This window comes from Notamacropus eugenii, chromosome 6 (genome assembly GCF_028372415.1).
Source record: "Notamacropus eugenii isolate mMacEug1 chromosome 6, mMacEug1.pri_v2, whole genome shotgun sequence".
NCBI lineage: Eukaryota > Metazoa > Chordata > Mammalia > Diprotodontia > Macropodidae > Notamacropus > Notamacropus eugenii.
Genome location: NC_092877.1, coordinates 268,907,793 through 268,932,036, shown reverse-complemented (window position 1 = coordinate 268,932,036; position 24,244 = coordinate 268,907,793). Strand labels below are relative to the sequence as shown.

Here is a 24,244-nt window from a genome sequence, read left to right as displayed (position 1 = left end):
TTCAATGATATAGAGGACTTTCAAGAATTCATGATGAAAAGACCAGAACTGGATAGAAAATTTAACTTTCAAACACAAGAATCAACAGAAGCATGAAAAGATAAACAGGAAAGAGATATCATAAAAGATTTTCTAAAGCTGAACTGTTTACATTCCTACATGAAAAGATAATATTTGTAACTCTTGAGACTTTTCTCAGTATTTGGAAGGATTATACACACACACATACATAGAAAGGGAGTACAGGTTGAGTTGAATCAGAAGAGATGATATCCATAAAAAAAATAAAATAAAAATTAAGGGGTGAGGGAGGAAAATACTGAGAGGAGAAAGGGAGAAATGGAATGGGACAGGCTATAACTCATAAAAGAGATAAGAAAAATGTTGTTCAATGGAAGAGAAAAGGAGAAGGTGAGAGGGGAAAAGCTTACCTTCTTCATATATGACTTAAGGAGGGAATAACATGCTCACTAAATTTGGCATGGAAATCTGCCTTACACTACAGGAAAGTTGGGAAGAGGGGACAAGTAGGGTAATGGGTATGATAGAAGGGAGGGCAAATGGGAGAAGGGAGTAACTAGAAGTAAACATTTTTGGGACAGGATAAGGTTTTGGGAAGGGACAAGATTAAATGAGAGAATAAAAAAGGGGGGGGCAGGGTAAGACAGAGGACAATATAGTTAGTATTACACAACATGATTATTATGGAAGTCTTTTGCAAAATGACTCATATATAGCCTGTATTGAATTTCTTGCCTTCTCAGTGGGAATGGGTAGGAAGGGAAGGAGGGAAGGAGGGAGAGAAGTTGGAATTCAAAATATTAGAAACAAATGTTGACAATTATTATTGCATATAACTGAGAAATAAGAAACACAGGTAATGGGGTATAGAAACTTATCTTGCCCTACAAGAAAAGAGAGAAGATGGGGATAAGGGAAAGGTGGGGTGTGATAGAAGGGAAGGTACATTGAGGGAAGGGATAATCAGAATGCAAGGCATTATGGGGTGGGGGAGGGGAGAAATGGGGAGAAAAATTGGAACTCAAAATTTTATGGAAATACATGTTGAAATCTAAAAATAAATAAATAAATACAAGAAAATTTTAAAAAAGAAAAGGAATACACACATATACACACATGTATACATACAGACAGACATATACAAGTACAGTTGTATGGAACATACAAAAATTTCTTCTAACATGGGTTAGAAGAAATGAGTAAAAAGGTATTTATGAAATATGCAAAATAAATTTATATAAGGTTATTGCCAAAAGGGAACTTCAAGATCACAAATTCAATTTCTCTCATTTTACATGTGAAGAAATGGGGGTCCAGAAAGATCCATGAACTTGCCTAATGTCATACAAGAATGAATGCTAGAAGTGAAATGAGAATTTGAATATTCGATTTACTTGCAACCTATTGTGCTTTCTATTACATCACAGAAGTGGTAGATACAATGAGATGAGAGGAAAAAAAACCAATTGCTTGTGGCAAAATAAATTCTCCCTTGAAGAATAAGGAGAGGGCAGTATTGGGTAAGGACTACAAGATTCAAAGGCTCTTCTTTCCTATCTCTAACCTTTTCACTCTGCCCAGTGATGGGTTTCATCATTTCTTCAATCCTTTCAATGCCCATAACTACTCCTGTGTCCTTGGGCAAATCAAATGAAGCCCTCTTGTTTTTTAGATTTTTGTTGTTCATTCGTTTCAATTAGATTCTTTGCAAACTCATTTGGATTTTTCCTGGCAAAGGTACTGCAGTATTTGCCATTTCCTTCTCCTGCTCATTTGACAGATGATGAAACTGGGACAAACAAGATTAAGTAACTTGTCCAGGGTCACCTAGCTAATAAGATTCTCAGGCCAGATTTGAACTGAGCACTTCCAGAAGCTAGGCCCACCTAGCTGCTATACTTTAGATTACAATCACCTTATTTTACAGATGTATATATTCTAATAAGACTTGACCAAAGTTACCCAGGCAGAAAGCAGCAGAAGTCATCCTATTCTGAATACCAGGTTCTTTTCACTTTACCATGCTGCTAGTTTAATCTGAATGTTTTATAAAACAAAGATGTAAGGACAGATGACTTCTGAAGTTTCTTCCAGATCCACATGCTACAAATTGTTTATTAAAAATAGTAGCTATTGAGTCCAATGGAAAATACTTTTCTAATGTCAAAAGCAAGGAAATCACTCTTTATAAACAACTGCTCACCATGTATTTTCTCTCAGTAAATGCATTTCAGAGAAAGTGGATTCTAGCAGGACAGATATGACTGACAGGAAAAGTGAGGTGCATGACATATGGAACTGGCTGATAACTTTTCATTCAGTTTTAAAAGCTTGGTCCAACATGCTCCATTAACTTTTTACATTATTCATTTGTCCAATTTTAATTTTCAATATATTATAATCTGATATTATATATCACCTGTCAGTGCTACGAAAATATTTAAATTAAAACTCAATCCAGGTGTTAAGTGTATTCAAATTTCCATTTTTCTTGAAATTCTAAAGACATTTTTTAGAATCATATAAAAAAGACAAAGAAAAGGCATATAAAATGCATTCTAATTCAAGATTTTTGACAGCCCTCAAAATCTTAAAAGTATAAGTTTTATTTGCTATATATTCTGTCAATAATTTTATATTGGATTTTAATAAAATTTTGTCATGCATAAAGTTCTGAAATTCTTCCCAGATTTCCAATTCCTGAACAAGCAATTGCATCTAATAGCTAAAATTTCCATACAATTTAAAATACATAAGGTCTTTTCAAGTCCTTTGGGACTTCTACCAAGCATTTCCAACCAAAAGGCCACAAGAATAAAATAAAATCCATAAAATGAGGTTATAATGTAAAACACATTTCTGACAAGGTTGAGTTGCTGTGGAAAAGAAAGTAAATATTGGTCTCCTGCTACTCTAAGGATCTCTGACAGAATCAAATTTGCAGCTTTGCAGGGCTTCTGAGGCTAAACTTTGGGAGTCTGAGCTGCATGTTGCATTTAAAAGAATACTTTGAAGTGGTGTATTCACATGTGGAGTTCATGTTTAGTTTTGGACATTATATTTTAAGCACATTGTAAAGATGAGCTACATCCAGAGAAGATGGACAAGGAGGCAAAAGATCTAGAAACTATTACTATATAATGAAAAATTTACTTTTGAATACAGGAGACTTTTGAACAACTGGTATCAAGTAAGTGATTTTAAGTATTTGAAGGGCTATTTGAAATGGAAGAGGCATCACTTCATCTCTACAATTACAGAAGGGTAAAAACTATTCTCAAAATAATATTTTTTCAACAGTGAAATGGACTATATCACTGAGTCATGAAACCCTGACTGACAGGAGATATTCACATTATTAAAAGTTAGAGTAGAAGCTGAATGAGCATCAGTTAGAGATGTTGAAGGGATTCCTTGCTTGTCTTGTTTTAAGGAGATTGAACAAGATCATGTATTAGAAGATCTCTTCTAAAATTGAAATTCTTTGATTATTTCATTTGGTGTCTGGGGGGAAAGTTTGAAATACATTGAAGAAAGTTGAAATTCCCATCTAGTAACTAGCTAATTGGAACTGATTAAGCCAACATCACAGAGCTAAAAATGAACCAGACTCCTGAAAAAATAACCAACTAAAAGTAAACAGATGCCATTCTCTCATTGCCCTATCATGATGAAAAAGTTGTTAACAATCAATTGACTCCAGACAATTCTGCCATATTTCAGGATTTGTACAAAAATAATTTCATTCTAATGGTATGCTTATTATATTTTTGAAAAAAAAAAGCAATCCAACATTTAGGTTTTTTTTACAGAACCAATTCTGAGTAGAGGAAATATCAGTGAAGTCCTCATTAAATCCTAAGCCTGTGACATTACTGTGCATGAAATCCTTTTTCTAGAGAAAAATATTAAATTGTATGAAGTTACACATAGGACAAGAATAGAAAAAACCCTGAAAATGAGACTGTGCAGCCACCAATATTCTGTGGTTTTTCTTAGGTCCATGATGGCTCCCAAAACAAAAAAGACACATAATATATTTAATTTGCTTTCCAGTCCCCCATCTCCACCCTAAGTATTCTGCACTTATACAGGTTCTTTGATCTTAGGGACTAACCCCAAGTAGAACAAATTTTCTTACCTACTCATTGCCTCATTCTATATTCATTCCAGAAAAAAAAAAAAGTTCTTAAAATGCTCATGGCTGTTTCCCTAAATGTTTGCAAAAAAGATGTTCAAATTACATACAAGCCCTTAAGGTAGCAAAAGGACGTTAGATACAAGACAGTCTTTTTTCACCTCATACATAATGCCAGAGAATACTAAGAACTCACAAAAACTCCAACCACCCTCCTCATACACACAAAGAGGGTTGCTATATTGGAACCCTTTAAACATTGTGATGACGTCCTCCTTTTTAAAAGTCCTTAATAATTCTTCCCCAGTATCATTGTAACTTAATATTTTCTAGAATTATAGTGACCACTAGAGTATTGATTGTACTTAGGGAATACAAACAAACAAACAAACAAACAAACAAACAAACTGGGAGCTTCTGAATAAAGTCATATTTCTATCAGACTTATATTTTCTGGGAAATTCACTGGTTTTGCCTTCAAAGTAGGGTACTGAAGAAGTAAAATAAAAAGAGTCTCATCTTTCAACAAGTATTGTGAATGATAACAAGTATAAAGAAATCCCCTTTTCTATCATAGGCATTCTTAACCTGGAATTTACAAATTGTTTTATTCAATATTTTGATAACTGTATTTCAGTATAATTGATTTCCTTGGTAATTCTATATATTTTATCTTACATGTAATGACGATCTGGTACATATGCAGACCCTGTTAGCTTTTTGTGCTGATTCAATTTCCTCACGTGGAGAACCAATCCCCCACTGCATATTTTTTTTAAAAACATTATATTGATAAGAGGTCCGTGGATTTCACTAAATTCTTAAAGAGGTTCATGACACAACATTTTTAAGAACCCCTGATATGGAAGGTCTGAGTTATAAACTCAGTTCATGGGAAGTTCATAGGAACTCTTGAATTTAGAAATTTCTAAAAGGGATGCTTCCTAGGAAATATGCCTCTCTTGTTAGAAGACTATAATCTAACATCATGATTTTTAGGGAATTCAGGTTCTGCCCTTCCATATAGGAATTGGATTTCCAGAATATTGTCTCTGAGCTATCATTCCTTGGATCAAGCAGGCATCATCATGTCTACTTCATCTCTTCTATATGAAAATCTGTCAGTGCCCTCAATTTCTATTTGTTGAGTTTGGAATGTTCACTTTCAGGATTTCTTTTGTCAGGAAATGGACAAGCACATGTCTACATCTGCCAGGTGCTTTTACCTCAAGTGGTCATCAATTGCTCCAGGGAAGGAGAGTTGGAGTTGGGAGAAGCTCCACATAGGCTCAGATTTCTCCTCCCACCCCAATGAAAGTCTTTTTTGCAACATGTGTGTTCCTTTCCCTGTGTGGAAATAGAAAGAAATAGAGACAGAGAAAGACAGAGAGACAGACAGATAGAGACACAGAGACAGTGGCAGAAAGATAAAGAGACAGAGACAGACAGAGAGAGAGAGAGAGAGAGAGAGAACACATACACTAGTGTAACCATTTTTCCAGACATGACTTTGTTGGACTGGCAGCATTGCAGAGGAATTTAAATCACTAAAGACCCTAGGACTGGTATTTCTTCCTAATTGTGGAAAAAAGAAAGCTAACATAGGATCAGCAGTAAAGGATGCAGTCTTCCCCCACAAAGGCAGTTTTAAAAATTATGAAGGAGAGAGAGCATAGAGAGAACATGGATCCACAGGAGAGGGTGAATGGCAACACTACCTTTCCCCTCATTCCCAAGTCAAGTGGAGGAGCAGTGAGGTAAGAGTAGCTGCCTTTTGTTCAGTAAGTTCCTGCATCCCTGAGTCTCCTGCAGAGGTGAAAGCCAAAAGGTGGAAATAGAACATTATTTATTTATTTTTATTGTGGCTGCTAACTTAAGAGACTGGAGTGTAAGGGGGATAAATCAAAACGGCCAAAATATAAAGCAAAAAAAAAAAAAAAAAAAAACCCTGGATATGAAGCCATAAATGTGAAGAAACTTGCAATCCTAATCCCCTTCCCCAGCCTTACTTTAGTGGGCATGGCTGGCTCCCATTTCAGAGCCGACTCTTTCCTAGGCATTTCTTTGTATCCTTTTGTTAAAGCATTTAGGAGCTGGAAAGCTCTGGTAACAATGAAGGAGCTCTTGCTTCAGGGCTAGGACACATCTCTCAGTACATTGTGAAAAGTGTTTTCTCTGGGCAAAGTGTGTGAGGAGGGACGTGGCAATATTCATAAGCCATTCCCATATATCCAGGGGCAAAATTACTATGAACCTGGGCATTTCAATAGTTCAGTCTGTCACATCAGAACATGGGTTTGATCTGTTGTGAATCTAAAGTTCCACTAGTATCACTACTCACTTTTATAGACCACAGAATGGGCTGAGTGTTTTGGATTTCAATATATTGTCTCAGTCAAATGACTGCAACTCAGAAAAAAGATTAATATGCTAGGTTTCTGGGTCTCCCATCTGTGTGAGAACCCACTGCCACAATTGGCCATTAAAAATATCTGTGTATGAATGGATGGATGGATACATACATACACACCATTATATGCACATATGTATATGAGTATATATACATATGTTTACTACCTTGGGGGGAAAGTGATTTCACTTCCTGAATTAACAGCTCTTTTTGTTTGTTTGTTTTGAGTTTTTTCCACAGAGCCTTCTTTTCTTCAATTATACAAGCAATGATGCAACTTGACCTTGTTTAGTACTGGGTCCCTGTCAAGATCACAGTACCTAGGAAATGGCTCCGGGGTAATCTCCAGGAATCCTAGACTCGGGCACTCTGTGCTAATCGAGTGTTCAGCTCATCTGGTGGAAAAATTGCAACTTCACAAAACGACTCTGAAATAGAAACATCCTGGTTCTATGCTTGTGTGACAGCTTATCAATTCAGCTAAAGTCTGATGAATCATCAAATGAAAAATTGCTTTATACACCTGAAAAATTTACCAAGAACATATCATTCTACATTCAATGTGAAAACATTTAAATATGTTAAAATATAGGCAACAGTTTTTTATTTATCGAAGGTATCATTTTGTTATTTTATTTTAAATAACTAGAAAAATAAATTTTCCTAAAAACAATCTCTGTTTTTGAGCTCTGTTGTTTAAATAACATGATTAATAAATCATTTAAATAATAACTTAATTACTAAATCATTTACATAATATGATTAATTATATATTTCAAGTGAAAGACAGCATAGCCTTATGGATAGAAGGGTGGCTTTTGAATCAGGACAGCCTGGGTCTGAATTGCTAGCTCTGTGACTATAGTCAAGGGAAGAAGGAACCTCTGTAAGACTAGAAGTTACAAAAGACTTATCAGCTGGTATCACTGAAGGGAGTTTTCATATCAAAAGGTCATACCTGAAGACCTAGAGGGCTACATGTGACCTCCAAGCAGCAGGTTCCCCACCCCTCATCTTGATGAATGCATAAATAGAATATGCACATGCACACACACACACACACACACACACACACATAGATCTATGCATGTATCTCTCTTTACATACATATGGTATATATTTCAAAAATAATATGTAATATTTATATATTCATTAACCAACTCTTGAATTCACGAGTATTAATAGAATTACATTAAGGTCCTATGATTCATAACATTATTTTGACAATTTAAAAAATTACAAAATATTAAAATTTTATAAGAAAAAAATTTTTTAAAACTAATCCAGTACTTAAAAATGACTAGTGCTCCTGACCTCTATTTGGGGACAAGTATTTCACCACACTCTATATTCCCAAGCCAAAATTTTCACTATGATTAATATTTCTCCAAACAATCAAATACTTAAATTATTTTGAGAAAAGCATAACTTAGAAAAGATGAATAGTGAATGGCCATAATCATATTTTGTTACAAACTTAGGCACAAAAAGAATTTTAGGAACAGATTTATCTCTCCTGTCTCTTGCCATAGCATGATTTTGATGATCAGGAAAACAGGGAAGTTAGAGGCAGAATGTCATTTGAGCAAGACATTATTTCATATGAAAGATTTGATTAACGTCAAAAGGACAGAGACACGAATACTGTTTGTTTAAGAGGAGATGGCACTCACTTCTCCTGAAGGGAGGTCAACAGTAAATTCACCAGAGGTGAGAAACATGGATTCATATTGCAAATTATTAGTCAGGTCACAACCAGGGTTTTATTTTCTATTCCAGTCCTGTCAGCCTGTCAAATCCTTATTCACTTAGACCGTAAGCACAGGAACACACAGTTTCAGTATTAAGGTTAATATGTATAAACACACACACACATCTATACATATATGGAAGTAGGAAAGCAATAGAGTACAGGTCATTCAGAGAACTGCATTTCCTATTTTCATAGGGTATAATATTATAAATGAATACTCATTGAAACCAGACGTTAGTTGTTCCCCCTTCTCCATTAAATATTCACTCCTACCTAAGCCCTGACCCGAAATATGCCACCCTTATATCTAAGCTTCTTTTGAAAATAATTTGGCACTTGTGCTGAATTGCAGCAAATTGGATAGTTGTTTAATGGTGTGGAAAACTCCCACAGTTGACTGAATAGACTAACAAATTCATTATTATTTATGACTGTATTCCCAGGCTTTTGTAGGTCAACTTAGAGAATTCACTAACTACACTGCTTTTTCAACTTAGCAAAGGCAAGTTCATAGACATTTTGAGTCAAAGAGAATCATACAGCTAGAGCAAATCTTGAGGGATTCTGATGTCTAATTCGATATCTTCAAGTAGGGTCATGCCTAACCTCTTTTTTTATGTACTGAATGGTAACCAGTTCCAATGTCTAATAATTCAACTTGATTCAATTCATTAGCACCCGTTGAGTATATAACTGCTAACCTCTTGGGATATGTAGATAAAGCATGATCTCTGCTTTCATGGAGCCTATACTTGAGTATGATAATATATAACATGTATGTAAAATAAATATTAAAATAATATAGTGCAATTGTTTAAGAGAAATGAAGACATGATACTGTGTTATGTTTTAAGTGAAAAAGGCCATTATTGAGGGATTACAGAAGGCTTCCTCGACTATTTGTATTTGAGCTGAGGTTTAAATGATAAGTAGAAATTCAACAAACAGAGAGGAAAGAAATGTATTAGAAATATAGAATGAAAAAAGAAACAGAGGGATAGATAAAGGAAAAGTTAGTACACATATACATGAACAATGAGTTGCTTAGTTTGATTGGAGCATAGAGCACATAAATTAACAAGAAATATTTGTTAAGTGCTTACTATGTGCATGCTATTGTGCTTAGGATACAAAAAACTGGGAAAAAAAGCACAGTTGTTGCTCTGAAGATGCCCACATTCTAATGGTAAGACAACATGCAAATAAGTGCGTATGTAAGATACATACTGTGTAAATGGAAGTTTACTCAGTGGAAAGGGAGGAGTACCAGTGGACCAAGGAAGGCATCCTGTGGAAGCCTGTAAAGCTATAAGATTTGAAAAAAAGTCAGAAAAGCTAAGAGTTGGAGGTCACGAGGCAGAGCATTTTGGTTGTAGTAAAAGGTCAGCTCAAATGCAACGTCATGGCTGACAAAGAAAGTAAGTCAGTGCAGTTAGACTATGGGGTATGTGGAGGGAGATAAAGTGTAAGAAGACTGGAAATGTAGGAAGGAGAAATGAGATCTTTATCAGAGAAAATCTGATGCAAAGATTTTTCAGATGTATGGATAGAGGTACAACTCATAATCCAAACAGGGGGAAAAGGAGATCACAAGGTTATAAGAGAAACTGTTAACTGGAAAAAAAAAGTCCTTGGTGCAAACTTTTTTTTCTTCTGATAAGAGAATCATTTCCAAGATATATAGAGAACAGATTCAAATTAAAAAAAAATAATAAAAGCCATTATTCATTTAATAAATGGTCTAAGACTATGAAGAGGGAATTCTCAGGGAAGAAACCCAGACTCTCTATAGTGATGGGGGGAGGGAAGGGAGAGGAGTTCCAAAACAATAATAATTAGAGAAATGAACATTTTAAAACAACTCTGGTGTTCTGCCTCACACCCAATATATTGGCAATAATCAGAAAAAGAGTAACAAATATTGGAAGGGCTATAAGAAAACGGGTGCAATGTTGCACCATTAGACCTGTAAATGGACACAAGCATTCTGGAAAGTAGCTAGAAAGTATACAAAAACTTTGAAAGGAATACATGGTTAAGCTACCTGAAGCACTGCTAGGCCTATACCCAAAAAGATTAAAGGAAGAGAGAAAGGTCCTTTACGTACAAATATAATTATAACATCACTTTATGGTGACAAAAACAAGTAGAAATGAAGGAGATGTTCACCAGTTGGATGATGGTTGAACAAATTGTGATGTGTAAATATTATGGAATATTACTTCCCTGTAAGAATTAAGGAAACAGATGATTTCAAAGAAACATATAAAGACTTGTATGAACTGATGCAGAAGTCATCAGAACCAAAAGAATAATTTGTATGACAACATCAATATTACAAAAGCAAGCTATTTTGATGTTTTTTATAAACTGATAAAGAATGAAATAATAAGAAACAGGAAAATAATCTATATAATAGCAATAACACTATAAAGACAAAGAACATCCTAGGCCTTACAAACTTTGAACAACACAATTGCCATCCATAATTCCAGAGGACCTGTGACAAAGCACCTTGACAGGGGTGATGGATTCAGGGTACAGAGGAGACATGATTATTTTGTTTGTTTAAAACACAGTAAATGAGTGAATTTGCATTGCTTGACTATGCATATCTGTTACAAGAAATTTGTTTTTTTCTCTTTTTTCCCCCCAATAAGATGGGGATGGAGAGAAAAAAGAGATTTCTGTCAAATCCTAAAAAAACTGGTAGGAGATGGACAAGTTGTGAAGAGATTTAAATTCCAAATAGAGCATTTCATATTTGTTCCTAGAGGTAATAGGGAGCCACTAAAGTTTATGGAGATGAATGTAATTAATAGTTTGACCTGATTTTAGAAAGGAAAAAAAATAGCTAATTGGAAGATAGACTGGAATAAGGAGGTGCTTAGAACAGGGAGACCGTTAAGAAGGCTATTTCACAATAGGTCATACCAGAAGTGATGAGGACTTGTGTACAAAGGTGGTGAATATGCTGTCTCTTCTATTGGAATGTGAGTTTCTGGAGGGCAAGGACTGTGCTTTGGTATTTCTTTGTGTCTTCAATGCTTAGTACACTATCAGGCACATAATATGCATTGAATAAATGTTGTTCTCTGATTCACAGGAAAATAACAAGATCTGGCAACAGATTGAATATATGAGGTGCACACAATGAGAAATGAGGATCAGGGTTGAAAGCTTGGGTGTCTGAACTGTTGGGAAAAGGAATAGTTTGAGGGTAAAAGAAAATTAGTTTTGTCTTTTTTTTAATATTGAGTTTGAGTTTCTTGACATTGGATTTCAGGAGAGAGATCATATTTATCTTCCTTGCCACTCCCCACCCTTGTCTCTTTTCTTAAAAAACAACAAAACAAAGTAAAATATAAAAAAAAAATCTTGCTCAATCTAACTTGGTATAGTAAAATGTCACAACATTCTTCACAATCCTTCAGTCAAGATTATGCTGAACCAGTATTTGTTGATTGAAGGTCCAGCTAAAAAAAAGTCATGAATGATGATATAAATTAAAAATAATGTGGGAAGAAAGAAAGTAGCAGCAACTGAAATAAACAAGACAGACTTCAAAAGAGTAGGTGGCATCTGCGTTGGACGGTGGAGGGACATTATGTTTCTGACAGATAGCAAGGAGCAGAGAGTTACAGAAGTGAAGAATGACACTTAGATCAAATATCTAGTGAGGGAAATAGTAGTAGTTCATTTTGGTTGGAACTTTGGGTAATTGAACGGGTGTAATTCAACATAAGTATGAACAAGTAGATTTTGGAGAACTGAGAATACCAGGCTAAGAGGTTTGTAACTGATCCTAGAGACAATTGGAAATTTCTGAGGGTTTCAAGGGCAACGACAGGATGTTATAACAATATGTTATGAAGATGTATTTGGAAAGTTGTGTAGAAAATAGAGGATCTGATCAAGGTTGGTATCTATCCATTAATGCAAAATACAAACACATGGAATGATCTCATCCTGAAGGTTTCTTGACCGAGCTATTCCATGCATTCTCCATAATGTATTGAATATGCAACAGGCCTTTCTCTTATTTGTTGTTGTTATTAAAATTCACAGGGCATTTACTTTACTCACACTATAAACATCCTTTCCTTAGTTACAAGGATTTCTGATAATATCTTCTATGACAAATCTAAAGTTCAAATCTTGTGTTGCGAACATGCTAATATCTATTTATATGTCCATCATGAATTGTTCCACCATCCTTTGGATTACTGAAAATTTTGATTTTTTCGGACTGTGATGTTTGCAAATGTACTACCTTGAAAATTTGAAAAAAACCACTTACAACTATTCAATCTATAGCGTAAGATGGCCAATCCAATGACAATTTTTAAGTTATTTCAGAATGACCTATTCCATTTTGCAACACAATGTAGGATTCTTTTTCTTACACTTTTTCTTCAAAGGGTAGGAGAAAGAAAGTTTACCCACCATTCTCTGGCTAGTCATTAATGTTGAACTCACTCTTCTCTAGGGGATATTTTCTTTCTGTTTTCATAAGTATTAAAATGATATACTGCTTTATTTGTCTTGGTGTTGGAAATTAAAATCTCAATAACAGTAATTTCTGCACATTGGTGATAAAACTAAATTCACTTGAGATTTTTTCATACTGTCTGAGTTTTTCTTCCTTTTCTCTTAGGGAATTTTTTTAATTATGAGGCAATTTCAAAGTAATTTCTAAAGTGCTTCTTTATAATATAAAAAATAGTCATTCTTTCTGTCTATTAAAACATGAATGATAAATGATGTGAAAAACAAATCTTTCTGAGAAACATAGGCAGTGGCATCAACACAGAGTCTACCAAGTGTTTCAAGCAACGACCAAAAAAATAAGATATTTTGAAATGTTCTTATGGAAACTTTCAGGACATTTAATTGTGATTGGAGGATATTTTATATACTTGGATTGAGATTTTTACAAATTCACACTATATGTGCAGAAGAAGGGACAATTTGACTAGTTGGATTGCTGCAAAAGTCATTTATATTATTATTAGTAGTTACATGTGCTTTTTTTAGTAAAATAAAGTAAGAAAGAAAAAAAACTCTTCATTTAATATGTAAATGTAAAATTCAGTTTCATACATATTTCAAGGACCCCAATAAATTAATTTTGACTTTCTAGGTTTAATGTTTATGGGTGATGACAAGATCAAGGATATAATGCATCACTATCTGTGATTTAGGTAGGGTTATGGAAAACAATATGGAACTTAGAAAACTGATGAACAGGGAATCAGGGCTGTCTGAAAGAATACCAATATGGAAGCTGAAGTTTTAGAATATGTTGTAAAACAGGGATTGAGGTGGAAAAAAATACTGTGATATTGAGCTCTTTGAGAAAGGAGGGCTAATGACCTGATGGCAAGTAGATGAATCATGAAGATTAACAAGTAAAATATCTGAATGGGGCAAACCTCAAAGAAGGAGAGAGCCTGAAAGGGTATGGAAGAGAGGTTTGGTTGTTTGTTGTTCTGGTTGTTTACCAGTCTGTAGGAGAAAACTATTTCAGAAAGTTTCACAGTGAAGGAAAAGAGATTTATTAGATAGTAAAGAGGATAAAAAAGTCAAAAGAATTTTTTTTATAATTTAAAATTCAGTAGATTCAAGAATGTCTGTACTACAAAGTAGAAAACCAATGGAGAAAAAGGAATTAAAGATTCCTGAGAGGGAGGATATGACTTCTAGAAAAGCCTGTAAAAAGTGGCAGGAAATGTCCTTATTGGGCTGTAAGTCATGGCCTACAGTGGGCCCAGACCCAGCTCAAATCCCACTTTCAGCAAGAGGCCTTTTCCAGTATCCCCAGGAGCTAATTCCTTTCCTGTCATCTTGTCTCCCTAGATAATATTTTTATATAATTTATTTATTTTTAGTTTTCAACATTCACTTCCATAAGTCTTAAATTTTCTCTACTTCTGTCCCCTCCCTCCATGCCAAGACTGCATACAATCAGGTAGAGGCTCTGCATATACATTCTTATTAAACATATTTTCACATTACTCATGTTGTATAGAAGAATAGGAGGAAACATGAGAAAGAAAGAAAACAAAACAGAAAAAGAGAGCAAAGAATATGCTTTTATCTGCATTCAGAATCCATATTTCTTTCTCTGGATGTGGATGGGGTTTCCCATCACTAGTCTTTTGGAGTTGTTTCAGTTCCTTCCATTGCTGGGAAGAGCTAAGTCAATCAAAGTCAGAAATTGAACAATGTGGTTGTTACTGTGTATTATGTTCTCCTGGTTCTACTCACTTTCACTCAGCATCAGTCCATACAAGTCTTTCCAGGTTTTTCTGAAATCTGCTTGCTCATCATATCTCATAGCACTATACTATTTCATTACATTCATCTGTCACAACTTATTTAGCCATTCCCCAGTTGATGGACATTCCCTCAATTTCTGGTTCTTGGCTGGCACAAAAAGAGCTGCTATACATATTTTTGTACATGTGGTACTTTTTCTCATTTGTATGATCTCTTTGGAATACAGAACTAGAAGTAGTATTGCTGTGTCAAAGGTCACACACATTTTTATAGCCGTTTGGACATAGTTCCAAATTGCCCTCCAGGATGTTTGGATCACTTTATATGTCCACTAACAATGAATTAGTTTTCCAATTTTCCCACATCTTCTCCAACATTTATAATTTTTCTGTTTATCATGTCAGCCAACGTGATAGATGTAATGTGGTACCTAAGAGTTGTTTTGATTTGTATTTACCTAATCAATTGTGATTTAGAGCATTTTTTCACATAAGTGTAGATAGCTTTAATTTCTTCCTCTGAAAACTGCCTGTTCATATCCTTTGACCATTTATCAAGTGGGGAATAACTTGTATTCTTATCAATTTGACTCAGTTCTCTATATATTTTAGAAATAAGACCTTTATCAGAGACACTAGTTGTAAAAATTCTTTCCCAATTTTCTGTTTCTCTCCTAATCTTGGTTGCATTAGCTTTGCTTGTGCAAAAATTTTCAATTTATTGTAATCAAAATTATCTATTTTGCATTTCATAATGTTCTCTAACTCTTGTTAGGTCTTAAATTCCTCCATTCTCCATAAATCTGACAGGTAAACTATTCCTTGTAATCCTAATTTTTTATAGTATCATTCTTTATATCTAAATCTTGTACTCATTTGAATTTTATTTTGGTATATGATGTAAGACATTGGTCTATGCCCAGTTTCTTCCAATACTATTTTCAAGTTTTCCCAACACTTTTTGTCAAATAGCAAGTTCTTATCCCAGAAGCTGGGGTCTTTGGGTTTATCAAACAGTAGATTACTATAGTCATTGACTACTATATCTTGTGTCCTCTAGCCTATTCTACTACTCTGTTTCTTAGCCAATACCAACATAGCACTACATCAAAAGTAGTTTTGATGATTGCTGCCTTATAATGCAATTTATAATTGGGTATGGCTAGGCCACCTTCCCTAGCATTGATAATATTTTGTTTTTACCTAGCTAATCATATGTTATCTCCCTCATCATACTGTTAATTTCTTTAGTATAAAGGTTTTCTTTGTATTTCTAGTGATCAGCACAGTGCCTGACACATAAGTAATTATTAAATGCTTGATGACTTACTGAGTGACCCTGGATACATATACCTCCAATGAAACAACAATACTGCTTAGATCCAGCTCAGTTCAATTTAATAAAAGCTGCCTTCTTTGACCCTGAAAAAACATGATTTGCTATTATTGAGATTTTTTTGTTTCTTCTTAAGACTCGGTCTCTGTCATCCAATCTGAAAATATAGAAATTATTCTAGTGTTCCTGCTTTAATAGGACAGGGAGCTTTGCACTTCTCTGTTTTCAGTCTGGGCTTTTTTACCCCCAGGCTTTTTTTGCTTAAGGAGAGATCCCTAGATCCCTAGGAACAGACTCACTGTATTCATGCTGAACTTAGTGTGGGTACCCCATAGACTTGGCTCACTGTGGCTCAGAACTCTTGAGCTCATCAGTGATACTCCTGCCCCTGCCTTCCTGCTCTCTGGGAACACAGGTGTGTACCAATAGGCCCAGCAGGGATACTGCTTCTACAATTTATAGAAGAATATTTAACTGAGAAAAAGATCCTAAGAAATCAAACATGTGCTTCTAAATCGGCACTAAACATTCTCCAACCTTCCAGGAAACCCCTCCCTCCTTAGTCATTGAATGACTTTCTAGCTGGCTACCAGAAGCAGCAAAGAATGAACAGACCCCTCTTCTCTGACTTACAGCAATTTGCTGTTGTATTTCTTCCAGTAGTTATTCTTATCCCCTAATTCAAACTCATTTATTTCCCCCCCCTGGGGTTCTTTTAATGTCTTGCTTCTTTGAGTTTTGGACTAATGAAGAAAGAGTTCAGGTATTTTATTTAGCCCAATTTCATTCAGCTTGTGAACTTCTTCATTTTAACTTTTGCAGAGAAATTTGAAATACCAGGAGCTTAACTTACATAGATTCTGATGCCCTCGAAGTTGTGAAATTGCTTGGAATTTTCAATATCAGACTTAAAATATTTCCTGACTTGACCAACATTGATTCAGCTGATATGTTCTTGATACTTGAAATTAGAGATAAATGTTTTGTAACCTCAATTCCTGACAATACTTTCCAGGGCTTAACCTTGAAAATCTGTAGCAATGGCTTTACCTGTGTCCAAGACCATGCCTTCAGTGGGACAAAGTTGGATGTTGTTTACTTAAACAAGAACAAATACTGACTGTCATTGATGAAGATGCTTTTGGGGAGAACACACAGTGGACTTACCCCTCTGGGTATCTCTTACACTAGTGTTCTTCTTTGACCACTTATGGGTCTAGAGAATCAAGAAAGAACTAATACCAAGAAATGCTTGGATTCTTAAGAAGTTTCCCTTTTGTTTGAATTTCCTTTAACTGACATGGACTGACCTCTACTATCCAAGTCCCTGCTGTGCTTTCAAAAATAGAAAGAAAAATATTGGGATCCTTGACTCCCTAATGTGCAACCTGAGGAGTATTCAGAGCTTGTGTCAGAAGAAATCTGTCAATGCCTTGAATGGTCCCTTCTACCAAGACTATTCAGAAGAATACATCCATATAAAGGCAGTGTATCAGGGAGACTCCACAGTACAGGATTTCCACAGCAAATTAGCCATTATTATGTCGTCTTTGAAGAACTGGAGGATGAGATTTGGCCAAGAACTTAAAAACCCTCAGGATTGATTATACAGGCCTTTGTTAGCAATTATGACAGTTTTGTTCGTGGTCACAACGAAGATCTGGTATGCTCCTCAAAGCCAGATGAATTCAACCCTTGTGAAGATATAATGATATACAAGTTTCTTAGAATTATAGTGTGGTTTGTCAACCTGCTGGCTCTCCTTGGCAATTTCTTTGTCCTGTTTATTATCCTCATCAGCCATTACAGCCTTCAAATCTCAAGTGTTCTCATGTGCAACTTGGCCTTTGTTGACTTCTGTTTGGGGATCTACATGTTCTTTATTGCTTCTGCTGACTTCTGTATCCCCTCTGATTACTACAATAATGCCATCAACTGACAGACTGACTCAGGTTGCATCACAGCTAAATTTTTCACTGTTTTTGCCAGTGAGCTATCTGTGAACACATTATTAGTCATCACCCTAGAGTACTGGTATCCCATCATTTTTGCCAGGCACCTACACAGGAAGATCTGCCTACAGCATGCATATATGATCATGTTAGGTGGGTGGATTTTGCTGTTTCCTTCTAGCCTGGCTTCCATTAGTGATGGTCAACAGTTATGGCAAAGTTAGTATCTGGCTCCCCGTGGACACAGACACTGCCCTCGCTCTTACCTATATCATTGTAGTCCTGATGCTAAATATCATTGCTTTTATCATCATCTGTGCCTACTATGTGAAAATCTACATCACTGTCCAAAATTCCCAGTGCAGTCCAGGTGAATAAGATATCAAAACTGCCAAGAGTATGTCTGTGCTGATGCCATGTGCGTAGCCTTGAATTCTTTCTATGCTTAGTTAGCTATTATGAACAAGCCTCTCATCACTATTAGTAGCTCAAAAATCTTGCTGGTCTTTTTCTTTCTGCTTAACTCATGTGCCAATCCTTTCTTCTTTGGCATCTTTTGCAAAGATTTTTAGCAAGCTGCTTTCATTATACTGAGTAAGCTTGGTATCTGTAATCACCAAGCCCAAGTCTACTGAGGACAGATAATCTCTTCAAAGAATATCATTGGTATTAATGGCCAGAAAGGCTGTTGGAGAGCAGAGAAGGATGTTTACCAATGTGCAGTGTGACTATGAATTATTTGAAAACATTCATCTGGTCAAAGGCAAGCAGAACCACCTCAAAGTAGACTGCAAACTGACAATTGTATATGCTCATCCTCACACTTTAAAACTTCGCAAAATGGTAACCTGACTGACAGAATTCTGATTTCCTAATTGAAGTATTCTCATCCTGGGCCACACTTTTTTTTCTCTCTCCCTTCTGTTCCTGCATTTCTTACAATGAATAAATAAATATATTTTGCACATGAATGACTTTAACCTAATCTCTCCCCATAAGATATAACCCTTAAGAAAACAAAGAAGTATTATCATAACTGAGATTGCATTTCAAACTCAGGTGAGAGCAAAATGATCCATCTTCTCTGGGAGATTTCCCTACTAATTTGTTCCACAAACAAGTCTAAAACACAGAGTTCACTAAGGGGAGACACAATAAAAGTACAGTTTTGACAGTGGAGATTCTCCCTCTTCTGATACCACCTGGAGTAATATGAAATCTGCACTTGGATATACTCCAATGATTTGGCTGATGGCTGATGAAGTAGCAGTTCATTATATAATTGTAATGTTAAGGGAATTTGAAGATTTTCCCTGCCCCTTAATAGGCCCAGGTGACCTATTTTGAACTTTGGCACTGCCCACAACCTGAGCAGTATGAAGTCCGTGGTGGGAGGAAGTTGCTGAATGGATGGAGCAGGAAGGGTGCAGCAGGAAGTTAGAGTGAGGTGGAGCAGAGAGAGAGGTAGCAGCCAGAGCAGAGCAGCTAGCCTGGATGAGAAAGGGGCATGTTACCTAAGGGAGCTTGTTTATGGGGAGGTCTGATGGAGGGAAGTTTTGGGTGTGGCAGCCCTCCCTCTGTTGGTAATGTGTACAAACTCCCTTGCTACCGTGGTGGAATTGGCTTTCTCGTATCTAAATAAATTCCATCGTTGAGGAAGAGAGTTTATATTTTGAAAATTTACCCTGGAAATATGCTTGCATATCCATAGCTACTATTGTGGTTATCACAATGGTGCTATGATGCTCCTTTCTGCTACTTTAGCTATCTAGTGCTTGGTACTGCCACAGGGAACTGAAGTGACTTGAACCTAATGTCAAAAAATAAGACTGAAGAAAATGGCTATTGTTTTTTTGAGAAGGGCTATTTTGAGCAGTGAGCAACAAGATGGGAATGGGGTTTTGAGGGAAAATCTTTTATAATATGTTTTTTCTGACTCTAGCGATTTCTTGAAAGGACTTACTGTAGTCATCTCCACAGGGATATATAGGGATCCAAACATTTTGTGTTGCCCAGAAGGATATGCAGACTTGTTTCTATGATTAAAAGCTTATCTTTCTGATGAATATTATAGAACAAAAGAATGGAACTGTCAAAACCACATGTGGTTAGCAACAAATATCTGTTATGGTGTGTGTTCATCCTTCGTTGCCGAAGAAGAAGACCATGCTATCAGAGAAATAATGACATGACTTGCACTTGACTTTGTTTTGAGTGAGGGAGGGTTGTGCAGGTCACCAGCCTCACTCCTCCTCCAGAGTCATCTGAATACAGTGACCAGATATTCATCAGGATGACTGGAGATGACCCAGGATGAGGCAATTGGGGTTAAGTGACTTGCCCAAGGTCACACAGCTAGTGAGTGTCAAGTGTCTCAGGTAAGATTTGAACTCAGGTCCTCCTGACTCCTGCACTGGTGCTCTATCCACTGCACCACCTAGCTGCCCTGTCTGTTATGGTATTCACTAAAGCACCACTTTGGCCCATTAAGTAGTACGTAGCTTTCCTTACATATTACTCTTATAAGAAAGCTTTTTCAAGTTCCTAAAAGATAAAGTTCACTTGACTTTAACAATGCAATCTCTCCTTAGCCCTGACTTCTTTCTTACCGTTTCTCCTTTTCCTAAAGTATTTGCTTTCTGAAACAGCAATGCTGAATTGAGGATCAAGAGAGGAGAGTTCCAGTCCTGACTCTACCACTCTAAGGCTGCGTGACCTTGGGCAAGTCCATTCATTCTCTCTGGCTTATAGTTTCCCTTCCAGCTCTAAGACTCTATGATAGGGTTCTCACAAACATCTTTTATTTTCCATGAGAGTCATACAAAAAGGAGATAAAAAGGGAAAAGGGTGACTATCACATTTCCTTTAGGCCTAAACTGTATTTCTCAGAGTGCCTGAGCAGGAGAGTTCAGGGTACCTCTCACTCCACCTCAGCCACAGAGTTCTTAAGATTACTAAACCAGATAGAGAAGATTCTAATGATGAATTTGGCTGAAGTTGAATTGTTAAGCTGGCATCTAGTCTATACAATATAATTGTTCTATGATCATTTGCACAAAAAAAAAAAAGAAATGCTACAAATGCTTTTTGGCCTGAATTATTCATATAATTGAATAATGTGTTGTAAAGGATAGTGGTAGATCCGAGTAATTTACTACCAAGGGGCCCTCAAAGCCTTCTCACCCTACCTCTACCCCCAATGCAAGTAGCTAATATATATCCTCAAGAACTGATTCATTCACTAAGCAAAAGCTGGATGAATTCAAGATGCAACAGAAAGACGAGTGAACAATGCCACCTAAACCCATGACGTTAAAAAATGTGTACATAGTGTTCGATTCTCCTTGGAACCAGGAAATATCTTCAGGTGTAGTTGACCTTATATAGAAATGTTCTTTTCTTTACCAATATTCTACAACTGTCCATAATTTAGGAATCTTTATCAACAAATTCTGTCACTTATTTACCTGTACACAGGTACTCAAATTCTCTGTTAAAAGACCCCAAGCATGGAAGTCTTTTTTGCTCTGTGCTCATTAACTCTAGAATAAAATGTAAGCTTTTTGTTGTCCTCAAACTGTATTGGTCCAAGTCGATGAGCCAAATGAACCCAGTTGCAATATCAAATCTCACTATAGCTTTCATAGTGACAGGTTATTTGAAGACTTTCCCATTTTAACAAGAAAATTATAAGAACATAATAATATCATTAGTTACTCCCAAGTTAGCAAGCATGTACATAAAAATTAATTATTGTTTAAAAACAGAATTATTTCATATACATAAGTTCATAAAATTTGATTACTTTATCTCTGATGAGGTCATAAATTTCTGTTTCTCCTTAAGTGCCTAGGACACTTAAATGTCTAGCTGTTTTTATTTTGCAGATTTTCTGGTTAATGTGATAGATCTAAGAATTTAAATAGGAGTTAGGGTGAATCTACTGCCCCATATTGAGAGACACAGTAAAGCACAATCAGTAGAGAGATGGTCTCAGAGGCAAGAGGACCTGACACAGTCTGTGAACCTGGGCAAGTCATTTCATTTCTTAATGTTCTAGGCCAATGGTGCCCAATTCAAACAGAAGCAGGGACCTCCAATTTGTACATAAGGATGCTTCAGGGCTTCATATGGAACTCAATTTTAAAATATAATGTTATCTGTTTTATTTTATTTTTGTTTGTTTTGTTAAATATTTTCAAATTATCTTTTAATCTGGTTTTCCCCTCCACTCCACCAATTTGGGAGTGTTGTAGCGGCAGCTACAGTAGCACAGCCTACAGGCTGTGTGTTTGCCACCTCTGCCTAGGTAGCTTGCTAGGATTATAAATTCTAGAGACATTGATGACCTGCATTGGAGAAGCAAGTCTCATCACCTATGAATTTCCTGTAGCAATAAAAGCCAGGTTTTTGTCCTAAAACATGGGGCAGATAGGTGGCAGAGTGGATAGAGTGCAAGGCCTGGAGTCAGTAAGACTTGAGTCCAAATCTGGTCTCAGACACTAACTAGCTGTGTGAACCTGATCAAGTCACTTAACCCTGTTTGCCTCAGTTTTTTGTTCTGTAAAATGAGCTGGAGAAAGAAATGACACATCACTCTAGGATCTTTGCCAAGAAAACCTCAATAGGGCCATAAAGAGTCAAACAGGAATGAAACAACTGAATAAAGAAAGCAAACATTCCTAAACATCCTTTCAAAGAGTCTATGAATGAAAAAAAAAAGAAAAAAAAACATATAATTTTGTTTTCACTAACCTTTGATTTCTATTTGGTGATCCATCCTATGTATTGTATTTTATGCATTTAAAAATATTATTCTGAGACGTGGTGAATAGGTTTTACCTGACAGCCAAAGGAATACACAACAAAGCTTAACAATCAACTCTAGATAAGCATTAGATGAATGAAACTAACGAATGTCAAGAATTTGACATTGCTAGTGTCTACCTATTTACTTAGTAGTTCACATTTATAGAAAATGTTTCCTTGCTCTACAACAGACAATGACAGACAAAAGCAAGAAAAGAGTATATACTTGTGGGTGTCACATTTGGCAGAATGTGCTTTCACTTGTGTTCCATGTTGGAAAGTAAAATCAAACCAAATACATAAATAACTCAAGAACGAAACTAACTGCACAAATCATAGGTGCTTATTGATGAAGGATCTTTGGATATTGATTTGTTCCGTGTCAGTTGGCTTGCTCTTTCATTAAGTTTCTTAGTTGTGGCTATAATTCTTGTGGACAACAGAAACTTTATGGCATTGGTGTCTGATCAATCACTGTATTGCCAATGTGGCAAAAGGCTGAAGATCTTTCTTCTACCTCTCATGTATTATTAAGGAAAAGAACCTTTACACACACACAGTCTCTCTCTCTCTCTCTCTCTCTCTCTCTCTCTCTCTCTCTCTCTCTCTCTCTCTCTCTCTCTCTCTCTCTCTCTCTCTCACGCACACACACACACACACACACACACACACACACACACACACACCATTACCACTGTGTGTAGGATAAACTCAGTCCAGCACAATTCAGATAACACTTCTTTTTTTGAAGTTCAACACTTTGGGGAGTCTTCTAAACAATTTTTTTTTTTTTACCATTGATACAAAATATTTCAAGCGGAGCTTACTATAACATGTGTGCTCTGCCCCCAGTCTCTCAAGGCCAGACCTGCTGAACTATCTTCCCCTTTGGGTTCTTAGGTATCCTGAGGATTTTGTGGGTGTTCTTTGCATCAGCTTAAGCCCCCATCTTTTAGGGGTCTGTGACTCATATTTCCATTTAAGCACTTACCACTCAATTAGTTATTACTTTAAAATATAGCAAGAAAAATAAATCATAAAATATTTCCCCTAATACTTCAGGGAGAGGGGCATAATCCCCTTATGCCACCTCAATCTCTGCTGATAGGGATGTTCAGTACTTAACTCAATTCCTACACATCTCCAATCCCACTGGTCTTCACTTTCAGATGCAGCATGACTATCAGATAAGTTTGCTTCACAGCTACTTCTGGACTGGGTCATCCCTAAAAGTTACTCCTTATTTCTCATGATCTGGACTCAAAAATTAATAGGATAGTAAGGTGGGAAGGTGGTAGTCGTAAATATTTTCAAATTTCTGGGCACTGGAGACTGCATTGGATGCTAAGCTGATCTCTAGAACACTGAGATATCAAAGAGACTTCTGGACTTTTTAAACTCAAAAGATCAGAGCCTCTACTTCCTTCTACACTCATCTATTTCTGGATAGAGCACCAGTGCAGGAGTCAGGAGGACCTGAGTTCAAATCTCACCTCAAACACTTGACACTCACTAGCTATGTGACCTTGGGCAAGTCACTTAAC

At 36.1% G+C, this 24,244-nt stretch overlaps 1 protein-coding gene and 1 pseudogene across 1 annotated transcript in view; one reads left to right on the top strand and one right to left on the bottom strand.

The window, feature by feature from the left end:
* The window catches only part of KLHL1 (kelch like family member 1), a 566,614-nt gene that overhangs the window by 194,853 nt on the left and 347,517 nt on the right, over positions 1-24,244 (bottom strand). The gene's annotated exons all lie outside the window — the stretch shown is intronic.
* On the top strand, positions 5,843-18,743 carry LOC140510862 (thyrotropin receptor pseudogene; annotated as a pseudogene).